The sequence below is a fragment of the Oreochromis aureus genome, linkage group 16 (genome assembly GCF_013358895.1).
Source record: "Oreochromis aureus strain Israel breed Guangdong linkage group 16, ZZ_aureus, whole genome shotgun sequence".
NCBI lineage: Eukaryota > Metazoa > Chordata > Actinopteri > Cichliformes > Cichlidae > Oreochromis > Oreochromis aureus.
In genome coordinates, this window is record NC_052957.1 from 5803188 (window position 1) to 5821040 (window position 17853).

Consider the following 17853-nt stretch of genomic DNA (forward strand, 5'->3'; position numbering starts at 1 on the left):
CATTACATGAAGGAACCTTTTTTAAAAACAAGCGCGTCCATGCTCACAGGTGTACACACAGGTGATCACACACACAAACTACACCCTTTTTGGCTCCTACCTCAAAGCACACTGTGCGCTGTCGATCTTACGTGCTGCACAATAATGTTTAATATTTAGTATTTACTGTCATATTCCCATATATCATTGTGACGTTGTTTATTCTATTACTCTCGTTTTCTTCTGCTTTTTTTCTTTTTTCTTTCTCAACAGGTGATCCAGGTGATCGATATATGTATTTTTTGTCTGCTTATCCTGTTGGTTTTTGGTTTTTTGCCCTTTTTCCCCGTCTCTCTTCTCCACTGTTTTTCTTTCCCTCTTTCTTTCTCCCCTTTCTTTCCCCCAGTTAAGTCTGTCCCGTATTCAGCAAGTGAAAATAAAATAAACAATAAAAGGTGAATCAAATAGACCATTACGGCAAGGCTGGGATGGTCCATTTGGTAAAGTAAATCCGTTGGGCATCTTTCTTCGCCTTTAGACAATAATTCTGATGGCAAAAGAACCAAACGGGACAGGCGCAAAAAAAAAAAAAAAAAAAAAATGTTCGGTATAAGCATGAGTGAATAAAAGTAACAGTAGGGCCAGAACCACTGAGACAGTAACTTCTCCCATTTTGCACAGGGTCTGACTGTAACTGGCGTGCTCACTGACTAATGGTTTGGGATTGACAAATCATTAGCCAATGAGTGTACCAATGGCAGTCCTCCTTTTTGAAACATAGTACCAAGCTTTGTTATTTGTAGACCAGGTCATCAGCTAATTGAAAGGTTGGTGGTTTGATCCCCAGCTGCTCCATCCTGCATGCCTAAGTATCCTTGGGATTTTGCCCTCTGATGCCTTTATTGACGTATGAATGAATAGACAGAAAGCACTTAGGTAGAAAAAGCACTGAAAAAAGTGATTGTGTGAATAGGTGAATGAGACATGTTGTATAAAGTGCTTTGAGCACTCTAGTAGAGTTGAGAAGCACTACTTGAGAACCAGTCTTATTTACCATTTACAAAGTAGAGCCTTTTCTAGTCGTTGTAGCGCAAAATGAGTGACCGAGACCATAAACTCATCAAGAAAGTGTTTACAGAGGTGAGGTCAGAAAGCTGCTCTCCTGTACGCTTCTGTAGGACTTGAGATCTTTTTACAACCACAGCTATTCCAATCTGGTGGTCTCCAGATAAAATGCAAATAGAGTTAGAGCTGTTTTACATTTGGAGGCTTTCTTTCTTTTCTTCTTTTTTTAAAATATTCATTTCTATTATCAGTATTCTTCAGTAAAAATCAAAGATGAAATCATGATCCGAAGAAAAAAGCTTTTACAACCAAGCTTTCTTACTCTTTGAGCTAAAAATTCCAAACAAATACTGCGTGCCTTCTTAAATAAAGCTACTTTAGGCTGCTTCCTTATTCCGAAGGGATCACTTCCTGACCCAGCCCCCAATGGATTTGGATATCCTCCCGAGACCGACCCAGGAATCTTTTGCTTGTTAGGTGAATGTGTAAACCTCTGCAAGGTACTATTTTGGAGACAGTCTGGGCCAGGGGTCTGATATGCAGACAATCAGGACATGACGATAAAGAGGAAGAAGACATTCTGTAAAGCTGAAGTTTTGATGGGTTTTGGCATTTATTTTTTTAAAGCCAGACTTTAGAGTAGCATCCCTCTGTGGCAGCACATTACTTATCAATGAAAGTTGGAAACTTTTTTATTTTAAAAGGGAATCATTCATCTTATAAGAGCAATTTAAGCTTCTGTTGACCTTTTGGTTCACATCGAGTGCTTTGCCTTGTAGGACATTTTGAGTGTTTGTGAGAGTAAACATAATCCTAAAGCTTTCCCTGCTTTCTCATGTAGTCAGTACATTTAGAGCAGTTACTAACAGTAAAATATGGCCTTGTATAAATGACTTTGGCTTGATTTTGTGTTGAAGCAGGAGAATGTCTTATCATGGAGAAACAGGGGTGTAGATTAGAGGTAAATTATTGAGATAGAGTCAGATCATAAATGAACCACTCAAATCCTCCTTTAAGATTTACGAGTGTGTCACTGCTAATAAAGGAGCGTTTGAGTTCCTGTGAAAAATGCCTGCAATCCAGAGGCAATTGAAAATATAATGACTACCTGCTATTGTGTACTGCATTGCTCAGTATGGGTTTCTGTCCATTCTATTGGTTTCTGTATTTTTTTTCCAAAATGATCGTGCTTTTAAACTTGAATTTTCGCTTTATTTGTAGAGCGTTGGAGGGTCTGAATATTGTGAAACCCGGAGCGATTAAAGGGGAGAAAATGCCAGTGCTGGAAAAAAACAGTGGACATACTTGTCGCTGGCTGGGATGCAGTATAAGCATTAATTCATCATCGCTTTAGATGACGGCTCTAGACAGACCCTTACAGTCTTTATCCAAACACTCTGGAGAAGCTGCCATGCCCCTTCAGATATACAGTGCTTGCTCAGCTGTTTCCTTTCCCCAGGAATTCACATTTACTTTCCAGTCAGAACCAAGGCTCCTCCATCGGAGCTTAAACTAGAGAATCTGCTCCCCTCACACCTAAATCACATGTGTGCTATTTTACGAAATGAAACTCTCTTGCATGCATTCAAGGAAGTGAACCAATTGTAGATTGTTCCGGACGGTCTAAAAAAGTTAGAAAATGCACCCACTAATGGGCCTAAAGTTAAAATTCAGTCTGTGGTTTTTGGAGGAGTGGTGTGTTACTGTAGAACTATTCTAGCATGGGTTGCCAGATACTGTGTAGAGGTTAAGCACAGGTTTTGGTTTCCCCACAGTCCACATTGTGAACATGAATGTGGCGACAGGCATTTGGGAAGCTGTTCATAAGCTCTTTGACCAGCTGTAGTTTGCCAAAAAAATGTCCTTTGCATTTTATTTTCTTCCACAAACACAATGATGCAAAGTTCTTATGCACGTCAGATGATTTGAAACTCTTTCCCATAACATTATAACATAAAGAGTACTAGCTTTGTGGGCACATTATTGAAAATGTCAGGAAATCGTTTCGACCTACTGAGTTGCCAATTTAGATTAAGGTTTGGCGAGGCAGTTAGGATTTTAGGCTGGGAATTCGTGGGAAGTGAAAACTACAGCACTAAAAAAAGCTTTATTGCATTAATGCTGTAATAGGATTCTACTTTGTGAAGTTTTCTTGAGCGTTTACTCCCCTTTGTTTCCCATCAAGTAATTTTTTGTAGACTTCTCTTAATTACATTTTGGTGGCAGGTTGTCTGTATTCTTTCAGATTACATGACTCTGTTTTTATTACAATGTAAGGATTTTGAATTCATTTTAGGCTGTATGACTATTCAGGATTCAACTCAGAGCTATACATTTTAGTAGCCTTATTCTCTGAAAGGTGAAGGTCTCTGATTCAATTTCTAGGTTCTACGTTTAGCAAGTATACAGAGTCTGCATAAATAGCTTTTGGGTTTCATTTTTTAACCTACACAGATGTAGAGTTCATTGTCTGTGGATTGGTTGATTGAATCACAGTGCTTGCTGTGGACCATAGCTTCCCCTGTGTACTGATTTTGATGGTCACTGTAACCTCATATCTATCTCATTCTTGTGAATATAATACCCCAGGAGCATCTGGAGGGAATATAATTACTTTTCACACAAAGTTTCACTTCCATTCATTTTGAAATTGGTACTATCTTGGTAGATGTTCTATATCCCCCAAGACAGTTATGGCCAAATTTATTAATTTGTATAAATTTAAACATATTTTCAGAATTCATTTGCTAATTATGACAAAATTTCAACACAAATGTACAAAAATTATGAAGTGATGACATTTTATAGGCAAGAGGTCAAAGGTAACATGCAATATGATTTGCAAAAATGCAGTACTGGGCAAAAGTCTTCAGCTGCCCCTCATTTCTTTAAATTTTGCTCCCAAAGAGCCAACAGACAGGTACAACAATGAGTTTCTACAACCACCTATAAAACATGGTGGTGGCTGCATTTCAGCCAGTGGTATTGGAGATCTTGTAACAACTGATGGAATTAGAAAGTTATCATAAGATTTTGATCTGCAGAACCATCTGGAAAACAGCTGATTGTCACCAGCTTCACTTGATTCCAAATGCACTGCCAATGCAGTAAAAGCATAGTTGGATAGAAAAACACACAGTGGAACATTATCAGTTTTGAACTGGCCTCTCTAGAGCCAAGACCTCGACATTATTGAAGCAGTGCGGGTCCTTTTAACAGAGAACAGAACAAAAAAGCAAAATTATCCAAAGAAGAGCTTTGAATGTCCCTTCAAGGAGCCTGGAAAACTATTCCTGAAGGTTACTTGAAGAAATTCAGTAGAAAAATCAAAAGTCAACATAGTGAATAGTGACTTTCACTTAGAATTGTGCCTGTAACTTGTGGAGATCAGGGAAATATTTTACTGCTATTGTTCATAATCATCATCATTACCATTGCATTAATAACATAATCTACAGCATTGATATTGCATTCAGATGTTTAAACATATTGGCACCCAATTAGCCTTTATTACAGGTGCAGTTATAACCACTTTAAACTGTTGAGTTGAATTTATAATCTTAAATGCTTTTGAATGCTTTTTTATAATCTTAAATGTTTATATGCTGGTTATGTTGGTTTGTATGGGAGAGGCCCAGATTTCAGTGTGTGAAAGACTAGGTTGCAGGCTGACAGGAAGCGCATGCTTTTGCAGAAAGTGAAACTAAGCAGAGGGTGAGTGTAAGTGATTTTGAGGAGCTGTTGGGATGATGCTACTTGAATAACCAGGTTATTCATTATTATCTTTTATTTGTCTATATCCTTCTTAGTAAGCTTTTAGTAGTGGTTCTTGATTAAAACATTTATTCAACATATTACATATATAGTTTCAGTTAGGTTATTACACATATAAGGATGAGCCTCTGTTCTGGTGAAAGGTCAGAAGTGCAACGGGTGAGATGAGAGAGCATTTAAGGTCGAGACACACACACACACACACACACACACACACACACACACACTGTAGGTAAACTCATTTTTAGGTGAAAGTTTAATCATATTTTGCTTGCAACTGCAAAATTGTGTCTACATAAGTGACAGTTGTTGTAGGACGTGCTGCTGATGTTCCAGACGATAAGCGAGCGTCCGGCGGCGACAGGAAGCACCTGGCTTGGAGACGAAGAAAATGTTCTTTTCTAACGGTGTCAAAAGTTGCTAGCAGAACATTTGTGGTTTTGAAACTGATGCATGTGATGACGCAAGAGGGGGCGTCAGAAAACATACCCCGATGTTATAAGACCTTTGCTGTGTAGTTATTGGGCGGAGATCTACAGCTGATGTTTTGCAGTGTACATCTCCCCACGCGTGTTCATTAAAATCATCGTTTGACTTAACCCGGCCGGATCAGTGTTGTTATTTGGATTCCTCCTGTATCCCTCCTTAATATTTTGAAACCTTAACAAACTCTATTTTTGCCTTATGTTTCAATAAATTGCTGCACGTATTTCCCATTTTCCTAGCAATTTATAAAGCAATGAGGAGTGGCTCAAGACCTTTGCACAGTACTGTACTTTTTATGGTCATTATTGAATGCCAGACTATATTTCACAGTAGCTGGCTGCTGAATTGGTGACAATAATGTTTGGTTATCTGTGGCATAATTTACTAGGTACTCATCCAGGATTCATTATCTGATGCTCAGTTAGTACTCTGTAAGCAGCTTACCATTGACCATAAAGCCAGAGTCACACCGCATTCATGTTTCCGCCTCATATTTTACACGCATTTTTCATGGATGTTCACCGTAAAAGATCTGCCATTTGGAAGGCTTAATAACAAAGCCTTCCATGTTTTGTTTATTTGTGTTTTTTTGTTTTGTTTTTTTCACAAAGACATCTATTAGAGCAAAACATGTCAGACATGAAAGGCAAAAACACACTTCATAGTCTTATTAAATCAATATGTCACTGTAACGTCCCCAGTCCTCAAACCCGGCATCATGGACACACAGTACAACATCTGCTAGTTGTGTTTGGTTTTTTTTGTGTGTGGAGCAGGGGATCCCCACAGAGGGCCCTATTCACTTGCACAAACACCGCCTGGCACTGCTTCGTCCATCAGATCTGGGGCACCTTTTAAGGTGAAATTGGTTAAGGGGCTGGTGAGCTCTGCAAAGCCAGGCACAAACCGGCAGTAGTAATCCGCCAGCCCCAAGAACCTTACCTCTCTTTGGTCTTTGGATGCGGGCAGGATGCGATGGCCTTTTTTGGTTTTTGTTTTTTCACCTGTGGGTGCATCTTCCTCCTTTCTACCGCACACTTCTTCGTTTTGGCTGTGTGCCTGCCTCAGGAACTCCATGACCGCAGCCACCCACCTAACCGGTCCAGGAGCTCATGGGGCTTGGGCTAAGCATCAAACTATGACACCTCATTTACCTTGCAGTAGTCGACACAGAACCGTGTAGACCCGTCTTTCTACTCTTCTATTATTCGCATCTTTAACATTTCAGCCAATTCCTTCTGAATAATTTGTGTTTTATGTTCAGGTAACCTATAGGGTTGGAATGGAGCCTCATGTCTGGGCGCATTTTAAAATGGTGCTCTATGAGCTTGGTACCGGCTGGGTCTGTGTGAGATGATTATTACAATGGAGAGAGGTGGGAATGGTGGAATTTGGCACCTCCGGCTCCACCTCTTCTCTTACCTTTACCAGGCTCACCAGAGAAGCAGTTTCAAACTCTCTCCACACTTTGAGGAGGTTGAGGTGAAATATCTGTGTGGCTCCTCCACTGTCTGACTGTACCACTTCATATGACGTCCCCCATTTGCTGGGTGACCATGAAGGGCACTTGCCAACTGGCAAGTAATTTTGAGCTAGAGGAAGGGAGTAATACAAGCACTTCATCTCCCTGTGAAATTGAGTTTAATTCTTAGCTGGGCTTGGACCTTGGCCCTGGCCAGTCAGTATCTCTTTTGGGATGCTGACTCAGGAAATGACCTAAAACAGAGCATGGGCCACACTCTTTGCATTAATGGTGTGTAGCGGTATTGCTTCAGGATATCGTATTGAATAATCCAACACAACTAATGCAAAGTGTCTACATGAACTCTGGTGAAATGGCCCAATGAGGTCCATGAGGTCCTCAAAAGGAACCTCCATTAACGGTAGTGGGTGCAAAGACTCTTTTGGAATGGCTGGGTGGTTGACCAGGTCCACACCATTGACACACTCCAGGGTTTTATCGTATCCCCTGTGACCAGCCATCGGTTGTAATGAGCCGCCTGAAAAATCATGACCTGGCGGCTTTTGGGCATCAACAACTACGTGTTCTTCCTGTGTGTGAGTTTTGGGGCTCAGTCGATATATAATCTGGCCCTAATCAATACAAAATGATTAGTGCAACTAATCGGTGCAAAATGCAAAAATGTCAGCACCGCTGACATTGAGTGTGGGGTATCGTCACGAGACTGCTCCAGTGGAAAATCTTCCGTAGAGTGAATTACCACAACCTGAACCCTGTAGTTCCAAATATTGAAAGCAGAAAAGTGACGTTTCAGCCCATTAGCTAGTCACCTGTTGAATGCAAAACCTCCTATTTTCCAATTTGTAAAAAAAATAATAATGGATTGCATTTATATAGCGCTTTTCCAGGCACCCAAAGCGCTTTACAATTCCACTATTCATTCACTTTCACATTCACACACTGGTGGAGGCAAGCTACAGTTGTAGCCACAGCTGCCCTGAGGCAGACTGACAGAAGCAAGGCTGCCATATCGGGCCATCGGCCTCTCTGGCCAACACCAGTAGGCGGTAGGGTAAAATGTCTTGCCCAAGGACACAACGACCAGGACAGAGAGAGCAGGGGGATCGAACCGGCAACCTTCCGGTTACAGATGAGCTTCCCAATCCCATGAGCCACAGTCGCCCCAAAAATGTTTCAATTATTGCTTTTAATTCCCCTAAACTGAAGAACAACAGATTTTGCTTAAATGTGGTAAAACACTTGTTTTTCGGCGATATTAAATTCATCCTCTCTAAAGAAAACCTGATGTATGAACTGATTCATATTTTTGCCGACACTTATTCCAATTCCAAACTTATTCTCTCTGCTGACTTTCAGTGTGCACAAACATCCAGTCAGTCCAAAATCTTCCATTTTCTCCACTAATGTTTGTAGACTATGGCACACATCTCTATAGAATTTAGTAATTATCTACCTGCATATGAAAAATAATGGAATAATTCTTCTGCATGGTTGAATTTATGGCATATGCGCACTGCTCCCACCCACCCGACTTTCTTCTTTTCCATCATCATCTCCGAGCCAAGCTTAACGCTCCTCTTCTTCATCTTATTTTGATTTAAAGGAGGATGTTGTCATATATGAGGTTTATGACCATGCTTATATGCAATCATGGGGAAGTTGGTTTAGGCATAGCTTTAGTTCAGAAGACCATGAATTTAAACTCTGCCCCACAATCCCAGTACATCATCCATTAGCGGATGATCTTTACCAGCACACATCAGAGGAAGAAGGCTTAGCCGCTCATGACAGCTATTGGCAAATTTCATGCAAAGTGTCCTGTTTAAGTTACTTCAGCCTGTCTCCACCCATTCTGCTCCTTTTAATGCCATGTGTGACTTAACAATGACATGTCTGTTAGCCAGTGAAAGCAATTCTGTTCTGTATCCAATAACACGTGTTATTCCTCTTAAAATTATCATGAAAATTTCTCTCAGAGAGCTTTTGGCCTGTAAAGAATTAAAACTTATTTGCCTTTAAGAGCTTGATTCTTTGTATCTTATGCAGAATGGTGGACTGAAGAATTTTGACCTGAGCCAGAGCTTGAATTTCAGTGCAGGTCTGCACATACTTCCTTAAGTTCCTCTAAATCAAGGACTTATAATGCAGTAAAAGCATGTGTACAACTACAGCGATCAGCCCAGCATTTACACCTGAGCAGAAGTGTACATATATATTCCACCAGCGAGCAAAGGCTGTTGAGGCCTTGAAGTAGCTAATCTGCCTCCAGTTTTTTGTTGTGTTGACACAGATGACATGTGGCAAGATTTTACAGAAAAGCCTCTTTGAATTGAGAAGACCTAGACATATGTGGGGGATTAAAATTACAAGAATAATGTCACACAAATACAGATATTTGTATTCAGCCTTGTTGGAAAAGTATCTAACAGAAGTCAAAGAGAAACCCGGACACAGATGAAAGGTTTCTGAAGGCTCTGGTAAATTTTACTGTAAGAAAAACACAGTCTGTTCTTTTTCTGTTGTTTTACATAAGGCCAGAGGCACTAAAATGGTGGTGCTGTTATATCTGTACCTGGAGCACAACATGTTTTATATCAATCTATAATTTGACATCTAAATTTTATCTAACAAAAAGAGCTTTACACTTTATATCTCTCTATATATCTGTGCATTCAAATGCAATCTAATGCACTAGCTCTGCCAAGTTTTTTAAAATGCATGGGTGTTCCTAATAAAGCGCTTGTTGTGACCTTTAGAATTCCCAAAATTGCTGTTTTTGGGTCTCGCCCTGGCTTATATGACCGCAGAATAGACCTTTTCTTCCAGATGAATGCAGCGGGGAGGGTAAAGATTAATTAACAAAACACTTGAATGAAACAGTTAATTTATTCAAATCAATAGCACAGCAGAGCAGCAGACACACCGTGACCTTTTGAACACTCTAGAGCAAGTTTGTAGCCTGCAGCAACAAGAAGAACATTAGCAGTGGACACCCTTCCGTTTTCACCTTGTACCTCGTGATATTGGACGCTGTGTCTTTTAATTAGCTGCTTTGTGTAGAATCAGCAAAGGACCAGTTCATGACCTATTGAGTTTCCCTGTGGTACAGTTTGGAGGCAAATTGATTACATGATGTAATCCGTTTTTGAAATAAATATTAATGCACATTTAGGGTTATTCTTTGCTACTACTACTACTGGAGATGGTTTACAGTGGGTCGAGGAGAGATGTCTTCATTGCAAAAAATAATTAAGTGATATAAATACTTTTTACCAATGTGCAGGGACACTTTGAGCCTCTATTGTGTAAGATTGCTGAATCCAGCCATCCATTTTCTTCTGCTTATCCAATTCAGGGTCACAGTCGAATTGGAGCCTGTCTGAGCTGTCATAAGGTGACATGCAGGGTACATGCTGGACAGAAAACCACTCACATTCACGCGTACTGCCAATTTAGAATCACCAACTTACCTAACATGTATTTCTTTGGGATGTGGAAGGAAGCTTTGCCATGCCACGTTTCGATCAGATTTTAAATATATCTTGCTTAATTGAATTTCTGGTACTGTCTTCTGCTTTTCTTGTGTTTTTAATATTTGGCTGGGATTATGCTTAGTTAACGTGAAATTCTTTTGGAGAAAATGTAGACAATTAATAAGAAAAAAAAAAAAGACCTGCTAGAATAAGCTGTCACAAAGCAAAAGGAGGGGTACAACCTGGGCAGGGCACCAGTCTGTGACAGGGGTGACCTGCAAGGAACCCACAGAAGCACATGGATAAGATGCACACTTAAAAAACCCAGCCAGCCAGTGGCAAACACTCCGAACACAACTTGTCTTTTTTTCAAAGAAAAATTGAAAATAAAAACCAGCCCTCTGGTCTCAGCTCTTTCATATAGTGAGGATTGGTTGCTGTTCCACATAGTTTAGGCTTTGGTGTTTCAGGTAGGAGGTGGCTGACACTGGTGATTGATTGTTGCCCATTAATAGTTGAATACTTTCACAGAGCCGGAGGGCAATCGTTCTAACTTTCGATTGCACATACAATATGTTTCCATTATGATTTCCCATTGGAATATGGAAGAAAATTTGTGCATAATGAAGGGCATAGAATACTGTTCTTGAATTTTTCTGCTACTCACAAACATCGCCCTTCTACACAGCAGATATAAACCTTATTATATTTATACATATCTTTGCTTTTTTCCCCTGTAATACTAGCAAAATTGAAATAGACTGATTAAAGATCCATCTAAGGATGAGCCCTGCACACTGATGTCCACAGCATTTCTGCAGCCCCAGTTTAGTCATGCTGGCAGCATCAGTGACTGTCATTTAGTCAGTCCACCACAACTACTGACCAGGCATTTAAGCTCCCCCATGGAGTCATACTAATGGCGTTAATGATGGCCTGACATTTTTCCTGGCATCACCTGCAGGGTGACGTTTGAGTTCTTTTGGTTAAACACGCCTGTCATAGCAACACTGGTTACTGAGAGATAATGGACCTCTTTTAAATCCATAATCCACATTAGGCAGATAGAAGGGTGTTGGAGTGAGTCAAAGGTCTGTCAGCTGGGAGATTACAGTTTGTCTCCTTTTGCATTTTGCTTCATTTGGTTTTCCCTCACTTACTTGCGTGTGACTTTGAGATGGCAGCAGCTTTGACAAAATGGCAATATTTGACACCCTTGGAATGAAAACAAACTGATATTACACGTGCTGTTGATTAGCATTTTAACAACTAGAGCTGAACCTTAATAGTCATCCTTTGGTATTTGGTTTTTAGTTTTGGGAATCGTATATTTACTTGAGCTGGTTTTACAGTGGTGGTAAATTGAAATGATTGCTTTCTCTTTTGGCCATTGTCATCACATTGCAGTGAGCGGTGCAAGCCATGCCAACTGAAAATACATCTCTGGTGTCACACATTGGCACTTTGCATCACTGCCTGGATGAAGCACAAATCATATGGAGGCTGCAAATCTCAATGGAAATCCACCGAGATGCTTCTCATTGAGATGCACATTCCTGCTTCTCCACCCACTCCCCACTCCCACAAACACACTTACACATGCATCCCAGGCGAGGATCGAAATAATTGGAGTCTGAACTTGTAGAAAATCTGTAAACCATAAGAACTGTAAATAATAGAATCCAGAAGAAGATACTTTAAAGCCTTGTATTTAGTTGTTTTTATTGTGTTCTGGGGATTTCATATGGAAATTAGCGGCTTGCTAAATCTGGTACAGTGTATGTCTTCTCCTGTGAGATTAGTGCTTTAAGTTATTGGATATACAAATAAATAAACTGGACACGATCACTATACCATCCAAATTATTTGGTTTCCTGCTCAATTAGAAATGATTCCCAAAAGTGCGACGGTACAACCACGTTATGAAACAGTCAGAAGAGATGACTCATTGTTTTTAACTGTTGACCCAGATGCATTCGAGTTGCTGTGTCTGTTGTGCCACTTTGCTGTTGTCTCGACTATCTCAGTTACTTATAAAATGGTAAAAAATTTATGTTTAATCCTGTGAAATGTGGTTTTTTTAATCATTGACAGGCTCATAATGTTGTACACAGATATGTTCTTTCTGTGTACACTGACAGATATGTTTTTAAAGTGTTATAGATATAATTAATTATTAGTTCATTTTTTCCCAATTCCCCTCCGTGGGCATTTATTAATATCTTTGGCTCTGCAACATAAATGTCCCCACTTCCCCAGAATGTGTCTCGGCTAGCCACTTCCCTTACCCAACCACAGCTGTTCATACAAGACACAAATGTGAAGCGATACTGGGCAGTGCAAAGAAAAACCCCTAGAAAAATAAAGTGCGAACAGAACAGCCCAAATCCGGAGACCCTCCCTGCTTTAAATGCTCTCTCATGCAGAAACCAAAGTTGTGCTGGCCAGCATAAACACACCGCCACCCAAGGCCCTGACCAAGCTGAATCTCTAACCGGATACTGGATTTTAAAAAAAGAAAAGAGAGAGAGAATGAACAAGAAATATGCTCTTTTCTTCTCTGAGTGACCTTTGTAAATTGGCTGGAAACTAAAAGAGTCTTCTCTTTAAAAAAAGAAAAAAAAAGAAAAGAAAAAAAGGCATTATTTGCCAAATACAATGCTTTATCTCCACAGCTATATTTTCTGTTGCAGTTGCTGTAGTTCACATGAGTAGACTTAAAGAAGCTTCCAAAATGTTATGTATTCTCATTGCATTTGAATGCACATTTGAATGTATTTGTACGTTTTAATGCACCTATTAATTGCTGTGAACTAAAACTCAGTACTTCTACTTTCTCGTTAGCTCTTGACCATAACTAAAAGTAGTTCACCATATCAACAGTTTAGTTCACACTGAGCAACCATGAGGATTAGAAAAAGGAGGGAAAAAACCTTTGAGCAAAAGTTACTTACTATTACTTACTGACAAACAGATTGCTTTCTCTTGCTGTTTGTTTCGGGTTTCACACCAAAATTATGAGACTGACACCAAAGGACACTGAGATCAGACATGTCGGCAATTGACCTCAAACCCTTCCATAATAAATGGTAAACTCTAATCTATTTATATCAGAAATGCAAAAATGGCATCACTGGGATATATTTCCAGGTCACTCTAAACAATAGCTCTGTTGGCCAACCAGCATAGCAACATGAGGAAGTGACATAGCATATAATATGCACACAATTAGCATATTATTATATATATATATATATATAGCTTTTGAAGCTATTTCTTAATTGCCACTTCTCGACCTCTGGTGTAAAGCATGCTAATTTAAACTATGTTTAGCGGCACACTGGTTTGCTGACAAACCCTTAACGCTGCCTCCTCGTCTTCTCTGCCATTGCTGTCAGATAATCATAGTCATTCTGATGTTTCTGACACATTTTCCTCCTCCTAACTTGGCTGTTAAGTCCTGTTATGAAGTCTAGAGGTGAAAGTTTTGATAGTGGATGTGATGATCAGGTGGATCTGACTGTGTCCGTCACAAATTATTGGCCAATGAGCATATTCTGGATTATCATATTTTGGCTTGGTTATCTAGTACAGAGTACTTAGAATCACCATGATTTACGGAATGTTGTCCTGGTGTTTCATTTAATGAGTGAAAATGCTGTCTGAGCCCACAAACTGAGAAAAGTGTTTGTTAAAGTCAGGGCCAAGTTTAATTTTCCTACAGACTTTTATAGGACTGAAAGTCTTTTTGCAGCCACAGGTATCGGCCCCTGGTGGCCATTACGAACACAGTAGATTTAAGAGTGAAAAGCTACATGCATCTGTCTGTGTCTTAAATCGTACACCGAGTTCCTGTACTTAACCTCTATGTGTTCTGACGCCTCTGTTAGTAACAGTGAGAGATCATCTGTGTTGGCAGTGTCTCTGTGAATGGTGCTGGAGTGTAGTGACATGAGATAGCAGAAATGTTGTTGTGATGGGTCTTGGCTTCAGAACTGTACCCCCACCTCATGAAAAACATGAAGCGCATTAAACTGAAATGAGGAGGACAGCGTGAGTCGCAGCGCCGCACCAACTTCTGCGAGATTTGATTATGATTTATATTTTGATCTCCTCCTTGTGTCTAAAAAAACAGAGCAGGAGCAACCTGATCTGCCTGTTTGGATCAGCCTCCTCTGATACACTTTTAATAAAAGTGGTCAGTTGATTGTCCTCAAGTATTTGGACTTCAATGAGATGCTCAAAAGTTTTTGAAGGAGAGATTCAGATTTGACAGTTTCCTGAATAGCCCGCTGGGAGACGACATTTGCATAACGCTTTAGATGTTGACATAGAAAAATCTCAATAAGCAAACAAAGTAGGCTGCCGATTCAGCTGTTTGTCAGCTCCAATTTTGTTTTTGCATCGCCCCTGCCCACTTTGAGGGCACTCCCGGGCAGTTCATCTCTATGTGATAAAAAATTGAATGTCAGATTTTAAAACACTTGGAGCTGCCGGTACTCACACTTTGAGCCATAAATGTTTTCAGAGTGCAGAGGAAAAGGAAAAGGTATTATTAAGTTGACATCATCTCACAGGGAGGCTTTTTGTGCTCCAAGTTAGAGAAGTATTGTGACTTCTACTTCATAATGTTTTGGCCGTACTGCTGAGTTGATTGATGCCAAGATGTTGACCTAAGGCTGTTGCCAGGGTGCATAGTGTGATGATGAATCACACACTGCAGCAAAAGGGTCAGCCTGCAACCTCTGGCGAGATGGCTTTTATGGCTCATCTGTGGTATGCCCCTGTGCATCACAGCGAAATAGTCCCTGTCCAAAGGGGTCTCTTGTTTTCCACATGTGAAACTCCTTTTGGACAAACTGTGGGCGGAGGAAGTTGGGTTTGAATGTCAAGTATCATGTGTCTAGGCAAACGCTTCTTGTTGAGCTTGCAAGCCCCCATCATCTCTGCTTACTGCAGTCCTCAGTGCACCACCATCTGGCCCACAGCTGAAAACTATTAAGATCCTCTGAAACTTCCTCTTCACTATTCCACCCCAGTTTGGAGGCAAGTAAGTAGCTTTTTATCTCGGCTCTGTTGTTGTTGTTTGCATGTTTCTCTCCCCCTCTCTCCTCTCCTTTTAAAGAGTCGAAGGGGAGAGGTGCCTTTCCGTTATAAAATATGTCAGGGTTTTGCATTTGATCCACCTCAGATGAAAGTGCTGGGCTGTGAGAGAGCAGGACTGCCTTCCAGATTAGACACCAAAAACACCACGGTTGATTCAACTGAGGAATCCTGGGACCAAATTCATAAACAGATTGTATTTGCGATGGCTTGCACTTAGGCAGCAAGACTTCAGAGCTGGGGCGAGAGCAAAGTGAGGAAAACAAAGGATCTTTGTTGATTTTTCTTTGCTGGGGCATCGTGTTGGGACCACAGTGCACGCTCTGCTCTTATCCCACGTTAAAAGCGCGCTGCCTTTTGAGTGCATATGGCTTGGATTAGTGAGCGGCTGAGGGGGATTTTTAAATGGGACATTAACTTTGCTTTCTTGCTTTCATTTGAAGCATTTTGAAACATTTTGGGGTTTGTTAAACTTTAGCGTTTTTCAGTGACTGGGCTTGAAAGGGGAACCGCACAGGGTCAGAGTAGGTTCCAGCTCCAGTAAGTTTCTTTCCCAAGCTAAATTCCAAATGTTTGAGTCACTGAAGGTGAGTTGTCAGAATCTGGACATTTTTTCATCAGTTTTTGGGAGGATGAGAATCTAAGTAAGTAAATGCTGCTTCGCTTTTTCAACTAGTCTTGCTCGTAATTCACAAACAAAATTCAGCCTACATATGATGTACTGTGTAATTAAGTCTTTTAGCTTGTGTGTGCACGTGTGTGTGTGTATTTTAGGGTGTGTTACAGTACAATGTAAAGGCATTCTGGGCTTTTATTGCCATTTAATTATTGACATATGTGCTCATTTGCTTTTCTTATTAGTCTTAATACTATTAATTCATTCTTAATTGAAGTGAGTATAGAGCGGACTGTTGTTGAGGAATTCAGAAGAACACGGTGCTTCCTCTGCAGCTGGTAAACATTTAAGAAGACTGACGACATTTGCAGCTCAGTGTTAAGTCTGTGTAGGTGTGTGTGTGTGTGCGTGTGTGTGTGTGTGTGTGAGAGATCCGGAGTCTGCCGTTCTCCCAAGAGGGTGCTGTTGAATCACCAGACAGGAAGCTATTAAAACAGGCCCGACACTTCAGCTGTCAATCAAAATGAGTGATATCACAGTCAAGTGTCAGGCGAACCATTGCATTACGTCCAAGTATGTCACAAACAAACAAAAAGGTTGCCAGGCCTTTTTCCACTGTGGATGCCAGAATGAGGCAATCTTTGTTTTAAGACGTTAAAGCTCTTAGCTGTGACTTTTAGGGAGGTCGTGTAAGCCACTCTGCACGATTTGGGATTCGGGCCAGTTTCGTCCTTTTTTTTTTTTCTTCATTCTGGTTCTCTGTTGGGTGCATGTATCCAATCTTTCCAATCGTTTGTTTTTACAAATTTTCTTGGGCTTCAGTATCCCTTGTTGTGCTTTTAAGGAAAAGAAAAGGGTAGAACACAGCTCTCTGTGGGAGCATATTTTTTAATTTTCAGGTCTATTTTATCTTTATTTTTCAGGTGTACTACACCTCCGGAGTCCTGCTTTTGGTTAAAAAGGCTTTTCATGCTCTCGATGGAAATGAAAGGAGGTCCATGCTCACACCCCCTCATACTTTCTGCCGCTCTTTCCCCAATTTCAAATGGAATAAAAAAAATAAAAAAACAAAAAAAACAAAAAACCATACTGACGCTATCAAAATACCAGAAACCATTAAAAGGAAGATGAGTCTTTTATGACAGTTTTATTCTGCAGCAAATGCATATCTGTTGCTTCGAAGAGAAAGGTAAGAATGCACTTAAATCTAAAAATACAGTTCCAGGTAGCAAAGCAGCGACTGCCAAGGTCCTAATTTGGTAAACCAAATACCGCAAAGTAGTTTGATGCAGAGATCTGCAGAGTTTGCTTTCCCTGTCGCCTTTGGCTAAATGCACATAATAATAGTGTCCTTGCGGCTCACCTGCCTATGCGATGCTTGCAACGGCATCATGTGTGACTTAAACAAGAGCACGTTGGTCTCTTTCAGCAGTCGATTTTCTCTTCTAGCTGACTGAGGAATGTCAGTCTCCACCCTGAAGCTTGTTCCATTTAAAATTTCTACAACCTTTTCCAGGGCCTCTGTCAGAGGAAAAAAAAGCTCCCCTTACAGCGAGAACCCACTACATTGTGTTTGTTTTTCCCTCAGTGATGTGCCTTACATCATTATGTTCCTCATTATGTGCAGTTTAGAGTGTTTCATTTTTCAGTCTGTGAAATGCGAGTTCAGAAATATGTCGAGTTCTGTCATTGATGAGTCTTCTTTTCAAAACGATGTTGTGTTTGTTTGTCAAAATCTCTCCCCTCGGTAATAAAGATATGAGACTCAGACACGGCCTCAGTCAGAGCTAATGATCCGTTACCCTCCCGTGTCGTGGTGATCGATTCGTTTTGTAACACTTGAATTTTAATCTTATTTCTCAGCCCTATGGAGT

The 17853-nt window shown here is 40.4% G+C and overlaps 1 protein-coding gene across 5 annotated transcripts in view; it reads left to right on the forward strand.

The window, feature by feature from the left end:
• Nucleotides 1–17853, forward strand: part of gulp1a (GULP PTB domain containing engulfment adaptor 1a) — a 101219-nt gene that overhangs the window by 44206 nt on the left and 39160 nt on the right. Inside the window, exon 1 of one of the 5 annotated variants that reach the window (XM_031757408.2) lies at nt 15187–15310. The exons of 3 other annotated variants lie outside the window; for them this stretch is intronic. The gene's annotated coding sequence lies outside the window, so the exon portion shown is untranslated. Of the gene's footprint in view, nt 1–15186; nt 15311–17853 lie in introns of those variants that run through there. One more of the 5 variants, XM_039600419.1, reaches the window with a different exon arrangement.